Raw genomic sequence first — 16,145 nt, forward strand, 5'->3', positions numbered from 1 at the left:
GGCCTATAGTTGCCCGGGTCCTCCCTCCTCCCTTTTTTAAAGATGGGGACCACATTGGCTATTTTCCAATCATCTGGCACCTGGCCCGAGCACCACGAGTGCTTGTAAAGCCATGCCAAGAGGGAAGAGCTTGTAGGAGACCCCATGAAGTCAGTCTGTGCACATGACTAGAATACCAGGTAGAGATGCAGCATCCTGCAACATAGTTGTCTTACCAAAGAGCCAGATTACTTTGACAAGCATGGACTGCTCTCACCCAGCATGCACCACATGAAGCACAATGGGAGCAGGAAAACCTAGTGCAGTGATTCTCAGCCAGGCTGCATGCTCTCGGAGCATGGTCATCATGGGTGACTTCAACCACCAAAACATCCTGTGGGATGAGCACTCAGGAAGATCTGATCACTCATAAAGCTTCCTCACTTGCATTGAAGAGCTCTGTCTAACTCAAGAAGTGTACAGGCCAACAAGGGGCAAGGCACTTCTAGACTTAGTTTTTGCTAAAGGGAATGATCTAGTGAGCAACCTGAGGATCAAATGGAAACTAGGTGACTGTGACCACAAGATGATTACTTTCTCTATCCATTGTAAGTCAGGAAAAACAGACAGTAGAGTAGAAATCCTTAATTTTAGGAAAGCAGATGTCCACAAGCTTAGGAGATTGGTTGGCGAGACCCTGAGGGTCCATGTTTTGATGAGGAAGGGAGTACAAGAAGAGTAGTTGTTCATCAAGGAAGTGATCATAGGAGCACAAAGGAAATCCATTCCCTTTCATAAGTAAGGCAGCAAAAGGGCTAGGAGACCCCGTTAGCTTAATAGGGAATCATGGAGCTCCTGAAATTGAAAAGACAAGGGATGGAAGTCAGAAATAACCATCAAAGAGGAGTATTCAGCAATAGCCCACTTCTGTAGGAACGGATTAGGACAGCAAAGGTACAGACCAAATACAAACTGGCAACCAGAATCAAGGACAACAAAAAGTCCTTCTTTAGATATGTAGGAAGTCAGATTAGAAATAAGGAGAGCATAGGGCCCCTGCTGAATAAGATGGAATGGCTGAAAATTGAAATTGCCTGCTTGACAGGATACAGGATGAACAAGGTGGGTGTGATCATCCTCCCATAGTTGGTGAAGATCTTGTGAGGGAGCACCTAGAGAGGGTAAAAAGCTACAAGTCAGCAGGACCAGATGACCTACACCTGAGAGTGCTAAAAGAACTGGCTGACATCATTGTGTGACTTATGGCAAAGTTACTTTAAGACTTGTGGTGCTCAGGAGAGGTCCCAGAAGACTGGAAGAGAGCCAATGTACTGCCTATCTTCAAGAAAGGGAAAAAGGAGAACCTGGGGAATTACAGGCCAATCAGTTTGACCACAATCACTGGTAAAATCCTGGAAAAAATCATCAAAGAATCCACTACTGATAGGCTAACAGAAGACAGTATTTTGAAGAATAGCCAACATGGCTTCGTTACGGGCAGGTCATGCCTGACCAACCTCATTTCCTTCTCTGATTGGGTAACTCGCCACCTGGATAGCAGAAATGAGGCTGATGTCATATATGTGGACTTCAAAAAGGCCTTCGACCTAGTCTCCTATGATGTCCTCATGGTAAAATTGGGAAAACGTGACCTCGATTACTTTATGGTCCAGTGGCTAGGTAACTGGCTCTGTGGTAGGATCCAGAGAGTATTGATTGATGGAACTGAGTCATCATGGCAGAAGGTGACCAGTGGCATCTCAGTGTTCAGTACTCAGATCAGTGCTTTTCAATGTGTCCATCAACGATTTGGATTTGGGTACTAAAAATGAACTGGCAAAGTTTGTGGATGACACCAAATGATGGGAGAGTGTGGTCATGCTCAAGAACAGGCTGGCAATACAGGCCAACTTGGACAGGCTCGCAAGGTGGGCGGACCTCAACCTGATGATGTTTAATATGGAGAAATGTAAAGTGCACCATCTGGGAAGAAGTAACCCATAACACACTTACAGGTTCAGCAGTGCTATGCTTGCCAGCACCACAACTGAAGTGTCATAATAGATCAGTGTTTCCCAACCTGTTCCAGCCCAAAGCACACTGACATTAATACATTTTTTCCGTGGCACACCAGTTAAGGCATTCCCCCATCCTCATACCTATTGTAGCTCATTGCCATCGCAAAATTCCAGGGCACACCTGTTCGTTTCTGAAGGCACACTTTTGTGCCATGGCACACTGATTGGAAAACATTGTAATAGACCACAAAATGAACATAAGCCACCAATACAATGCCATAACTGCAGAGCTAATCACACACTGGCATGCATCTACTGAGGCATCTCAAGCAAGGCTAAGGATGTAATCTTTCCACTCTACTTGGCCTTGGTGAGACCGCAGCTAGAGTACTGCATCCAGTTCTGGGTGCTGCAATTCAGAAGGGATCTGGAGAAGCTCAAGAGAGTCCAAAGGAGGGCCACACATATGATTAGAGGCCTAGGGAGCAGGTCATATGAGGACAGTCTGAAAATTTTGGGACTATTCAGCCTGGAGAAGACTCAGAGGGGACTTGGTGGCAGCCTATAAGTATATTGGGGCACATCAGGGCCTGGGGAAGCATCTGTTCACCAAGGCCCCCCAGGGGAGGACAAAAAACAATATGCACAAACTGATTGAAGATCACTTAAGACTAGACATAAGGAAAAACTTCTTTATAAGTCGAGTGCCAAGGGTTTGGAAAAGGGTCCTCCCAGGGGTGGTACAGTCACCCACCCTGGCGATCTTCAAAAAGCGTCTTGATGCCCACCTTGCTGGGGTCCTCTGACCCCAGAAGTCTTTCCTGCCCAAGTGCAGGGGGGACTGGACCTGATGATCTGTAAGGTCTCTTTGCGCCCCTAACATCTATGAAACTATGAAACTAGGGTGGTACGAGGCAGGGTAATGTGGGGCAGTGGGTAGAAAATAGAAAAATATAGGTATGAAACGACCTGGTTGTTAATATTGTGGAAGCACACAGAGGCCCGTATCAGTGGTGCCAAGCACCATGCACAGTGTAACAGGGAGCCAGTGGCCTTGTTACAGAAAAGTGAAGACAGTAAAGAGAAACTTACCAGATACTGCAGGACCAGCTGGCGAGATGACATCATTTTGCCGGTGCCAGGAGCGTTTGCAGCATTGAAGACCGGCACAGCTAGCAAAGTGTCAATTAATGAGCCCCTATAAGAGGAGCTAGACTTGATTAGTAATTTCCCCAGAAGGGGAGAGGAGACAGAGCCAAGAGACAGTTGCAGTGACAGAGCCAGTTTCCTGCACCGAGGCCCAGGAGTGACGCGGGCAGCATGCAAAGGAAAACAGAAGCCAGGCACCCTGTTACACCAGGAGTGAACCTCACTGGAAACTCTGAGGGACCAGGTACTCCTGCTTAGTTAGAGACTTTGTTGCTAGACATTGGGAATGAATGTTTGTGGACTGACTACATTACCTGACCAGACTGGAAGCTGGATCTCTCCAGGCAGACAGAAGGAGTGAATTAAAAAGCCTGAAGCTGGCTGATTAACAATTTGACTTGTGGTTTGTTTATCTTCACTTTCTGAGAGGGAGAGAGAGCAGAGGGGGGAGGAAGGAAACACTGAGTGCTGGGTAAGGACCTCAGCCTTCCCAGAAGCTTGTTTCAATGCATGAGTGTTACTCCTGAGGAGGTAGTTTGCCAACTTCCCCAGCTGCAGTAGCATTAAGGAAAAAGCGAGTGTCACTCTGGGTGTTAATTAAAAATCAGAGGCCATCCACCTGTGAGTACTAACTTTAACTCCCATCAAAGTCATGGCAGGCGAGAAAAACGCAAAGGAGGGAAGGCTCTGCCAAAGTGCGCTGTCTTTCTGAGTTGATTTGGGACACCTGCTCACACACATGTACAGCAGATAGATGTCCCCTGCCCTAAGAACTGATAGGCAGGGGCCATGTCTACATGAAATACTGACTGCACAGTTGTTACTGTGCAGCACAGGCAGTGGAAAGCCGGGGCTAATGAGGCTAAGCCCCCCCCACAAATGCAGGGTAGCAGTGGCAACACAGGGGGCCACAGGGTAGCACAGGCGCGGGCTCCAGATGGCTGCAGTGGGGTGCACTGGAGGAGCATGCAAAGACGTGGAGCTGCAGCCAGGATCACAGTCCAGCAGCTGTGGAGCACTACCCACCACAGCAGGCAAGTCTGTGAAGGGGAAGACGTGTGTGTGGGGGTGCAGATCAAGGCCCCCACAGTGAGAGAGGCAGTGGGGCAAGAGGCAAGGGCAGGGGATGGGGTGAATGGTGCCCTGGGATGTGTGGTGGGGTGGTTGGAGCCTGGGGAACTTGTCCAGGGATGTGGTGGGGCTCCCACCACTGTGCACACCCCATGGAAGGCACAGGGGGCACATGGCCCCTGGATTTGTGCACAGGGAGTAGGTGGGCTGCCACTGTGGGCTGGGGCTCTGCACCCCACTGCCATTGCCACTGCCTTGGAAGCTGCATGATGCCATATGCCTGCCACCACTGGGCTGCGCTGCATTCCCTGCCCGCCTGGCAGCAGCAGGCACATGGCACTGTGCAACCACTGAGGCAGTGGCAGCAGGGCACAGAGCCCAGCCCACAGTGGCCTCCATCCTGCATACAAATCCTGGGTGCATGTGCCTCCCCATGTCCCCCCTGGGGTGTGCACAGCGGTGAGACCACCCCCCATGCCCCTGGATGAGCCTCCTGGCCTCTGACTGTTCTACCACCCACCCCAGGGCTGCTTTCACCCCAGCCCCTGCCCCACTCCCTCCCTCACTGTGGGCACCTCGATTTGGCCCCCTGCCCCTTCCCTCTATCTCCACCCCTTCCCCCTCCACGGATTTACCTGTTGGGGGTGTGTGTGTGTGTGTGTGTGTGTGTGTGGGGTACTCAGCCTCCACAAATAATATTTTTTCCTCTGCCTATGATATGTATTCAAATACTAAATGACTGCACAAGTACTAAATGATTGCTCAGTAACCAGAGTTACTTCACAGTAGCATCCCCGAATGGCTTTTTGGTGATGCTGTCTGTGAAGTAGGTCATTATTACCGCGCAGTAGCATTGTGTTGTAGTGATTTGAGATAATTATTATAGAGTATAAATAATGAATAACAATTGCTTTGTAAGACTATAGTTTTCATGTATAGAAGAATGAGTGTGAAGTGAATGGAAAAATATTGAAAGAACAATGTGCAGACAAACAGGTTACCAAAAGGTGGAAGAATTCCAGGGAGAGGCTGAAGACACAGCTCATAACAGACACAGCAAGGAGGTGAGAGATAAGCTAGATGATCTGAAGGACAACACTCAGAGTGTTGCTGAGTAAACTCATCTGTTTGTCAGAGTGGAAAATTACTGGGGTTCAAACAAAGAAGGCATGAAGTCAAGAAGGGCAGACCCGATCTCTCAACACCAATTTGATGCCCCCTAAAAAGGGGAGAGACTTAACATCAAGAGGTTAGGTAACACTCTGTGTACTTCCCTGGAGCACAGACACATTTCTGACGAGGTCCCGTTCCTCATCTCTTACTCTTAGGCTGGCTACCTAGCGCAGTACTGACCAACAGACTTTGGTAACTATAACATCTGCAGAGTAATTGGGAGTATATGAATGTATGAGTGGTCTTTTGAATATCATAATCAATAAACACAGCATCTTGCCTTATCCTCCTTATATAAATCTTGCTTGTCATTTTGAGCAAATGGTAAATTGTGCAACAGTGTCACACTTCATGTCATGTGACGCTACTGTGCAATAGTAATGAGCTACTGCGCAGTCAGCATCTCATGTAGACATGGCCAGGGAGAGCAAACAAATGGTGGGAGAGGAGGAAAGACATTAACAGAAGTGTTAAATATCAGCAGCATCAAAACAATCAATTCAGCAGTATTCCAGTCAGCTGCCTAGAGAAACTCCTCCCATCCTTTTCCACACTGCAACACACCCCAGCTCTCTCTCAGCACACTGGCATACAGGCAACTTTTGGAGCCCTCCTAGAAAGCTATCAATTCCTGTGAGTTAGGACCTGGGAGGAAGAAGTTCCAAAATCCAGTAGCCTCATAGAGATGCCCTGCCAGCTGCCACTCCCTCTTCTAACAAGGAGGATCAACTTTGAGCATTTCTGCTGACTAAAGCCATGGCAGCATGGCTTGGGGAGACAGGAAGCCCCACCCGGTAGGCCTGTCCCCTTTTATAAGTCATAACCAGCACCTTTAAATCTTCTTGGAGTTAGGGGACAACCAGTGCAGATTCTCAGGCACTGCAGACGTGCCTGTGCAAGCTAAAAGCTGCTGCATACTGAACCAGGTTTAGTCTCCATATGGTTCTGAGGTCCATCTCCATGTAGACAGCACTACAGAAGTCTAACCTTGAGGTCACAGAAGCCTAAAATGAAGTGGCGAGATTTCTCTTTTGTCTTCTGTCCGTTAGTTTCTAATCATGCTTTGCTGTTCACTCTAGGTTAGTTGGCCTTCCCTAAGTAGCTTCTGCTCAGGGACACTCTAAAAACTGTTTGAAAACCCAAATAAATTATGTCAGCAGGATTGCCATGTTCCATATTTTAATTGAAAACCTCGAAGAATTATAGTAGTGTAGTGAAGCACAGTTTTCTTTTACAGGTGTGTGCTGGTGTCTTCACTGTTATAAACATACCCAGTTACAAATTCTATAATTCTATTTTCAATTCTCTCAATTTGGATCAGCACTAGATGCTGGCCCAACTCAGCCCTGTCAGTAAAACTCAACCTGTAGCTCCTCCACTGCCAACTGTTTGGCTTTGGTTTTTCCCACTGAGCTCTGCTTGTGTATTTCTTTCCTGATCTGCAGCAAACTAGTGATTTAGTGCTCTTCCCATCCTGAAACCACAGCCGATGACAATGAACCTCTCTTTTGAACTTTGACTGCCCCTGCTATTCCAGTCCTGTATACTCAATTTCTTTTCCCAGTAAGTCAGACTTTATTTAGGAAATGTTTCTATGTCTGGATATACGTGGGACCCAAGATGAACTATTGCATTCTTTCATGTCAGTGAGCTTCTATGGACTCTGCATGACATGGATTATTGGCATGACAGAGCCGGTCAATGTAATTGCCACACAAGTGCACAAAGTTTTACACTGAAAAGCCTCAGGGGAGTTGGGCTGAAAAAAGATAATGTGCATGCCAAATAATTCTCTCACTTCCAACCTTTCTCCTTCCTCTCCAGATTTTCTGAAGACTCCACTCTGCCCTATGAAGTAATAACTTGGACGTTTTCATTGTAAAGATGAAACTGTTTGGAGTCAAGGCATCATTGGAAAAAGCGTGAAACTGCTAGCACCTTTTATCAGTTTGGAAACTTCCTACTCTGCTATTCAGATTGTGAAGCAGCTTCATCAGATGGTAACTCTCTAAAACATTCCCCATTTAAGCTCCACTTTTGCAGACTTTGGCTTTGCCTGTGGGTGAGTTGGCTTGGCACATGTGAGCAAAATGCTCTCGAGACAGTTTTGAGTTATGAGGCAGGGAAGGAAAGAAACTCTTCCTGTTTTTAAAATATTCTACATATTTTGATAAGGCCTGTTTAGAAACGGCTGATCTGAAATTTGGCTGGGATAGATCCTCATTGAGGAAAAGGAGGCGAGTTTGTTTTAGGGGAGGTTCAAGTACCTTTGATATAAAGTTTTTAATATTCTGTAGGGTTCATGTAGATTGTTCTTCAGAAGTTACATACTTAGAAATAGATATTATACACCTGTATGCATCGCAGGGAGAAAAACATTTTATGAAACTATTGTCTAACTTAGTGCCCCACAGTCACCGCAGTCTAGATACTTCCTTAATCAGATTAGAAATAACAAGATTACTCTCTTGTCTTCTGTTCTTTAGTTTCTAATCACGCTGTCTTGCTCACACTAGGACGGTTGCCATTCTATAAATAGCTTCTGCTCAACACCATTAAAAGCTGTTTGAAAACCCAAATAGTGTTAGCTGGATTATTTTTTTCTATACTTGGACTGAAATGCTCAAAGAATTCTAGTGCACTAAAGAAGCATAATTTTCCTTTACACGTGCGTGCTTGTTTTCACTGTCATAACACGCCCAGCTACAGATTCTATCATTTTATTTTCAGTTCTCTGGGCTTCAACCAGCATTAGATGCTGGCCCCTACTCAGTTCTGTCAGTGCAACTCAATCCATAGCATGTGCAACTCTGAATGGATGGAAGTGCAGAAATTGCTGTATCAGTAACTGTATCTGCTTTAATTACAGTGGAGGAAACACAGGCCAGGATCAAGTTTAGATGCAGAGCAACTGAATGAGGAGATCTCTGTGAAGCAATATTTGGTACTTTAGATTATATCTGACATTTGTTTCTATGCTCTGGAAATCTCAGTCCTACGTCTAAATAGTAAGAGAAGAGATGGTGAAGCCAGGATGGAGCTAGCACTCATGATGTGCTCAGGCACCAGATGGAGTGGGCAAAATGCACATACTTGGGAAAAGGTGTTTCCTCAGACATTACAAAGTAATGAACAATAGAGGTCTGACTGTCTTCTTGATCACTGGGATTTGTACCAGAGAAGCAACTTTTGATTTAGCCCATGGAAATTGTAAGAAGCAGCAGGCCCATTGCTTTCTGTTCCTGTTCTCAATCTAACAAATTTAAATTTGGAAGTAGCTATTTCCTACTGCTGTTTGAGTCCCCTGCTTATCACTCAAACAGTCCAGAAGAGACCAAAACCCAGAGACTAGACTAGTCTATGCTAGCTTGCCTGGTATTAGATATTATCTGGGCTAGCAAGCAAGGGCAGGGCTTTGGAAATACTCTGGGCCATCAGTTCATCTCCTCTGCATGTGCTTTCTCCTCACTGTTCTCCTCTCCATTCACTTCCTGAAGGGTGTTTATTTCATGCTGTTTCTTTAGAGCAGAGGTTCCCAAACTGTATGGATCAATGGGCCAGCTATCAACTTTCAATATTCTCATTGGCTGCCAGACCTCTGATCACTGAACATTTAATTGAAAGTGGGATGGAAAGGGGAACAGAATGATCTGCAGGTGAGTTACAGACCAAGGTCTTGCAGATTATCTGTGATCTATGGATCAGTTTGGAACCACAGGGCACTGGTAAGAGCCAGTGGGGGAACACCTGGCTCCACCCCAGGAACTACTGCCCGTGACTTACCTTCTCCACAGCTAGACTCCCCTTACAAAAGGGGTGTCGTGGTCCACAGAGTGTGATGGCCAGAACCAAAAAAAATTACTAAGCAGTAAATATGTGCTTCTTGGAGGCATTTGGAACTTTTGTCTAATATGCAGCTTGTATTTTTGTAACCCGCAAATGTAACTTGTAACTGTTTGTGGAACTGACTAGGCCTCAAAGACAAAGCTCTAGCTGTGAAATTAGCTGACCCAATAGTTCTTTCTCACTCAGAATTTAGCCTTGATGATGATAAAAAACTGGATTCAACTGCCCAGCTTATCTAGTACATTTCAAGAAAGGACATCTCAAAAAAGCATAGTCAGAGAGTTTTGAAGGGGCTGGATTTAGGTGGGGTAATGTTAATTTCAAACCTGAAGATGCTGTGTTGCAATTTGCTTATTGGATAAACCCAAGCTTGGGCAGTAACTTATTGATTTCTAACACCTTTTAACCCCATAAGATAACAGCTATAAAGTAATATTATGAATGACTATATAACTAAAAATTAACATAATTAGGATATAAAAGAACATGCACGTCAAAGAAACCCTTGGGAAGGATGGAACAGAAGGGTCATTGCTGTCCCATACCCCCATGGATCTCTCTTACCCCCTGTGACAGCGAGGACCAGATCCTGACTGAGCGGCTTCCACTGGTTCTCCTTCGGGCAGCCCAGTTCAGAGACGTCTGACTTCGCTGATTCAACTTGACGTGCACCTTCTAACTGAGGGACTATCGATAAGTTACTAACCAAGTGGGAACTCTTGGATAATTTCTTTATCTGTTTTATTATCACTGTCAATTTTAATCTGCATTGTTATGTTGTCTGTTTATTAGCTTAAGCTTTTTATTAACTATTATATGTGCAAACTATATCTTTTGTTGTCATAAGTAAAATTCATTCTTTTTTGTAAGTGTAACTTGTCATTGCTTTCCTTTCCAACATCACCTCCTTGATCCCAAACCAAAAAGCCCAGTGGCGAATAAAGTTGCAGTGCTCAGTCAGTCTGCAACTAAATTGATATACTCATAGTGCCCAGCTGGCCTGTGACAACAGAGGCATCAGGACTAGTGGGTAGAGGCAGAGATGGACCAGGGAGTTGTAGAGGTAAGCTGAGTTTTGGAGCAACAAAGGGAAGTCCCAAGTTATAAGTCAGGGGATCAGAAGCTGAGCACCAAGCCAGGGGACTACCCAGGATCAGGTGGAAGAAACAAGCCAAAGTCAAGATCAAGTTCAAAACACTGAGCTAGGGCATTTGCTAGAATCAGTGATCAGGAAGGGAGCTGAGGTCAAACTAGAGTCCAAAGTCTGAAGGGTGGGTACAGTGTCAGGAGTACTAGGGCAGGAATCAAAGAAGTCACAGTGGCAGGAGCTACTCAAGCACTGAAGCCAGTAGGTCACATAACAGGGCCCAACTGCTGCAGGAGTTACTTAAAGGGAGCCCCAGAACCAGTCAGGGGGAAAAGACTGGGGCTCAGCAGGTCTTTCTTAGTGAGTTGCGTATAGCTGATCCAGTTACACAGGCTGTACTACAGAAGCCTTACAAAGATCACATGGCTACTCCAAACGTGGAAGGATTTCCACCCAATTTCATGATTTCCATGAAATTGCAATTTGAGTAGCTTCCTAGCTATGAGTACTGCTAGGCCTTGAGTCCTCAGGATGGGCGTTCCTATCCCGAATTTCCCCTGTGTGTTCTGTGGCTAATTGCACTTCTCACAGAAGCCATGGTGTTTCAATGTCAAACATGGGGAACTGTGTGACCTACACAACTCTCAGGCAAAAAAAAATTAGCTTCTCTTCACAGATGACAGCTGGCCTATCCTACCCTGCCAGCCTTGCCGTGAGCAGTAGAGAGTGGCACCACAGGCCACCTCTCTACAGCCTGCAGAGCCTGGGGCTGTACATGCTCTATAAATAATCCAGGCTCTAAGGCTAGGGACAGACATTACACAAACTGGTTTAAGTGATCAAAAACTGGTTTAAACCTGTAACAGAACAAACATTCATTACACATAAACCAGTTTGAAAAAGGCCCAAACTGGTTTGAGATAGATCTGATACTGCATTCAACCAGGTTTAACTGATTTGGCTCAAACTGGTTTATGCAATGTCTGTCCCAGAATCCTTCCTGGTTTAAGCTAAACCAGATTCCTCCAGCGTCAGGGCATGCTCTCTGGGCTGGGAGAGCTGCAGAGAGCTGGGCTGGCCCCTCCCCTCTGCTCTGTAGCCAGAGCAGGAGCAGGGTGTGGGCAAATGCTGGCCTGCCATGGCCCCTGAGGCAAATTCCTCCCTCCATCCCCTCTCCCTTCTCCTCCTCCCATGCTGGCAAACCCAGCAGACATGGGCCCCAGCCATACCTTCATGGGTTGCCTGCAGCCAGGCAGGGATGGAGTCAATTCCTCCCGGTGTCCCCTCTCTCCCCTGGAAACCCCAGGGGTTCGGCTGCAGTCTCTGCAGCTTGCCTGCAGCCAGGCAGGGAGAGGATGAATTTCACAGTGGGTCCCAGGTGGGGGAGAGAGGCGAGCTAGTCCCCTGTGTGCAGATTGAAGCCCTGCACCTGTGAGCCCAGAGCTTCAAATAATCTAGAGAGCTACATTTACATTATAAAGCAGAACCTGTAAAAGGTGGGAATACCTCAAGAAAGCCTTTCTGAATGCCTGGCTATAAAGAGACACTTTGCCTCAGGATTAGGAAGACTTATGCAAGGCTTTCTCTTGTCTTTCTGGTTTACATTTTAAGTTAGACTAAATTGTGTATGCTGTGTATTACTGGACTGTATCTTAGCTTAGGCAAAGATTTTTGGTAGTTCCTTGTTGTATGCTTTGCAAATTACTGTGTTCAATACATGCTTGCTTCAGAGAAAGGACTTTTTCCCCATCCCTGCTCCTCATTCTGGCAGATAGCTGGCTCCGCTCCTCCAGGCTGGTGGCTGGCATCCTGTGTGTCATGCTAGCCCCAGCTGGTGCCTGGTCATGCCCCCTCCACTCCAGCAGGGAACGGTGACAGCCTTGAAGGATGTCTCTCTTCTGTCCCCTTTGGTAGTGGCTGGCAGGCATGCTCTAGTGCCCCCCAGCTTCTGGCTTGAGCCACTGCAGGCATGTGAATGCATTTCCTGACTTAACAGAGAATGTCTGTCCCATTATTAATCAGTTTAAGCCGAGCAGATTAGACTAACCTGCAAATATTGAATCAATTAAGACTCAGACTTTTTGAATGTCTGTGCTTAGCCTAAGTGGAGGGTCTGGGGAGTTTCAGAGGTGCCCTGCACTGACAACAGACAAGAGTGGAACAGCAGCATCGCAAGCACCGGGGCTGGGGTGTGCAGAGAATTAATTATTTGGTTTCAGCCTCTGAACTAAAAAAGAAAACAAAGAAACATCAGGATTGAATTAAAATGGCTGTTTTTAGAATATTCTTCTTGTTAAAATAAAAAAAAAACCAAACCGTTTGATTTTTGTTTGGCCCAAAATGATTTTCTTCCACTTTACAACACCTTCAACAAAAGCCGAAAGAAAGGAATAAAGGGGAAAGCTTAAGCACTGGTTGTAAAGCCAGCCAGGATGAAGTGCTGCCTCCCCCTCTTACCCAACTGAACCCTGGTTAGGTTGCGTGGAGCATGGGTCCAACTCTCTTTCTGCTGTGAGGAGCTGAACTCATATCACCCATCAAATGTCAAAGTCCTAGCCCTGTGCTCTCAGCCATTCCCGTATAATTTGCTCCTAACACCTCCTGCTGATGCTGTCTGCATGTGCTGGGGAATGGGTTGGAGGGACCCATGCCCAGGACACTGTGTCAAGGAGCTCTGTGGGCTGTGGAGAGAGACTGTTCCTAGGCAGAGGGGGCCCACTGTGTGCTCACAATGGCGTGGATAATTAATTCTGTTGAACTGACTACAAGGCCTCTCAGGCTCAACAATTTATGTAATCAAACTCATTGTGCCATGAAGCGTGTCGGGGGAGTTACAGCAAGCAGCTGCTAAGTAACTGCAAGAGGAAGCAGTCATGAAGAAGGGAGTCCAGCTGCGAGAGTAAGGCCCTGGGAGCAAAGCCTCCTGGAGGGGGAGCAATGATTTTTAACAGCAGGTGAATCTCTGTGGCCAAAAATGTGGGGGTTCTGGGTGGATGGGGTTCTTGGAACCCAGCTGGGTGCTGGCTTTTTCCTGTCCTGGGCACAGCCCTAGGATCTGGTATCACAGAGCTGCAGCACTACCTCTCACTCTTCTCATTGCCTTAAGAGTGAGATCAGAAGTGAGGAAAGGAGTCAGATGCACCAGCCCAAAGACAGATACTGCATTTAGGGGAAGCAGCACAGGCAGGACAAAGGACACATCACAGCTCCTGCTATTTGGAGGCCCCTGCTGAGTGGTGGGGCAAGCCCAGACAATCTTTAGCTTTGCCATAGAGCCAGTTGGCAGGCCAACTTCAGGTAATGTGTTTTTGTAGTGTGAATGCCTGCCCCCTGGAAATGCAACATCTGTCCCTGAAAGTGAACCCAAGATAGTACAAGCAGAGAGCCAGGGCCAGGGCCTTGTTCTGTGCAATCATCATATGCACATCTCCATTACTTGGCTGGAGTGAGGTGGTACAGGGAGCTCTTAGGATCCCTTTTAGCAATGAACTTTCCTGAGAGATGCAATTGGGAGGGGATTTCTTCCTCCACTCTATGGGACAAGAAAATCCTTGATGGGCTGTTCCCAGGGGACCCCAAGCATAATCTTTGGGCCTCTGGAGCTCTGCCTGGCTTCTACCTGACAGCCACCTGCACCTCTGGTGCCAGATCAAAGAAACCAAAAACTTAAGTTAGTTTATGGACAGATGGAGGGAGCTGGGAGTCAGGAGCAGCCCGATGCCCTCTCCCTGGTGCTCAGGACCCAGCCCTTCAGGACAGAGACGTGCTTCCTAATCTGCTTGCACAAGACAGCCTTAGTACAAAGCTCTCTGGGAGCTGCTCCCACAATAGAGGCCATTCACAGGAAAGTCAGCTGCCGCCCCTTCCCCAGCAGTGGAGCCACACGTGCTATCCAGACACTACTTCCCCAACCCCAAGAACCATTTCTCTTCCTTAGCAACAGACTCCAGCACTCTCTGGTCACCTACACACAGTCTCCACCCGCTGTCCCTTCTCAGTCCAACTAACTTGTGCCACTTCCCTCCTTTGCCCCATGACGTGATGAGCTTGAAGTTAGTAATGTAAGGTGGGGTTGAGAAAGCAGGCACTGCTGAAGGGAAGGGGCACCAAAAGGACTGGGGGGCAGAGTGGAGCTTTACCTTGGGTGTATTTTCTTCTGCCTCTGCTGCCCTTATTGCCTCTGTGACACACATTGCTAGCACAGTCAATGTGTGTCACAAAGCCCAAGGTATTCTAGGAATCATAGTTTTGTGGAACAGCAATGGAGTTCATTGCTGCTGATAATGGGTCCAGCTCAGTTGAGCCTGGCTCCACTGCAAAATGCCTGGGTGTAAGTCCATCACACTCCCATGGGCCAGAACCCTGGCAGACCCTCCAGCAGACCCCGATCCTGACCCCCAGAGCGGAATCAGGGAGCCATGCAAACAGGTGTGTTCTGGGCCTGGCATGTGAGTTAATATGGGAGTTCATGCAGGAGGATGAGCAGGAAGGCTCTAGGCGGTGAGCCTGAAGAGAAGGGCCAACACAGCAGTAGCCTGAACTACTACCTGTGCAATGGCGGGGACACGTTGCATCCTGAAGATCCCCCCTGCAGCTGGAGCCCCAACCCCACTGAGGCCTCTACCCACATGGAGCCCATGGTTCAGGCCTACACCCAAATGGAGCCCCTGGTTCCCAGCTGTGCGGGCTGCCTGGCATGTATGCAGGCACCTGGGACCAGGAGTAAAGACACCTCCCCTTGTGGGGTATGCTCTGCATTAGAGTCTCTGGGGTGCCAGATAAGGGAGCTCCAGTTTGAGGTGCAGAGGGTGTATACCATCAGGGACAGCAAAGAGGAGATTGACGCCTACTGCCAGGCTCTTTACCAGAAGAATGAAGAGAGAAGAGCAAGGATGGCTGGCAGGACAATGATGGACATGAGGAGCTACCACAAAGTCTACCCAGGGGTCGCTTGAACAACATCTCCAGCCCCAAGGCATGCTGCGCTAGGGTCACCACTGCCGTGGAACTTCACAACTGATACAAACTCCTTGCAGCATCAGCAAAGCCATTAGAGCCAGCAGAACCACTGGCTCCAGGATTTGAGGAAGGAAGGCAACCAGCAGCCACCCCTAAGAAGACATGCAGGGTGGTTATCATAGAAGACTCCCTCTTGAGGGAGACAGAGGGAGCGATTTGTCAACCTGACCCCTTAGCCCATGAGGTCTGCTGCCTCCTAGGGCCCGTATCTGGGATGTAGCTGAGAGAATCCCTAAACTTGTCTGGCCTGCCGAGCACTACCCCATGCTCCTCATCCATGTGGGCACAAATGACACAGCTCAGAGCAATCCTGGCTGGGTCATGAGTGACTACAGGGCTCTGGGGGCTGGGCTCAGAGGGTTGGGGGCACAGGTAGTTTTCTTCTTGATCCACCCAGTTATGGGTCACAGGCACAGGAGAAGGGATGTATAGAAGAACAGAAAACTGTGGTGTTCATGCCATAGTGAAGGCTTCAGCTTTTTCAATCACAATCTGCACCTCAGAGAGAGAGACATTGGTTTGCTGGGGAGGGATGGCCTCCACCTCACTCCAATGGGAAAGCAGCTCTTCTTAGCCAGAATGGCTGACCTGCTTGACAGAGCTTTAAACTAAGATAGCAGGGGGATGGGTTCCTGGGGGAAGCCCAGGAAGTGACAACTGTGGAGGAATCAACCTCTTTGCCTGCCCACCCCACTTTGGTCACAAACTCTAGATGCACCTGGTCTCTATAATAGGGCTGGAGACATTCCTGAGGGAGGGGGGAACTTGCTCCTCTTTGTCTCAAGTTTCCTGCCCTTGCAGGT

Source organism: Gavialis gangeticus, unplaced genomic scaffold (assembly GCF_001723915.1).
Source record: "Gavialis gangeticus isolate Ggan-Ray unplaced genomic scaffold, GavGan_comp1, whole genome shotgun sequence".
NCBI classification, from domain to species: Eukaryota; Metazoa; Chordata; order Crocodylia; family Gavialidae; genus Gavialis; species Gavialis gangeticus.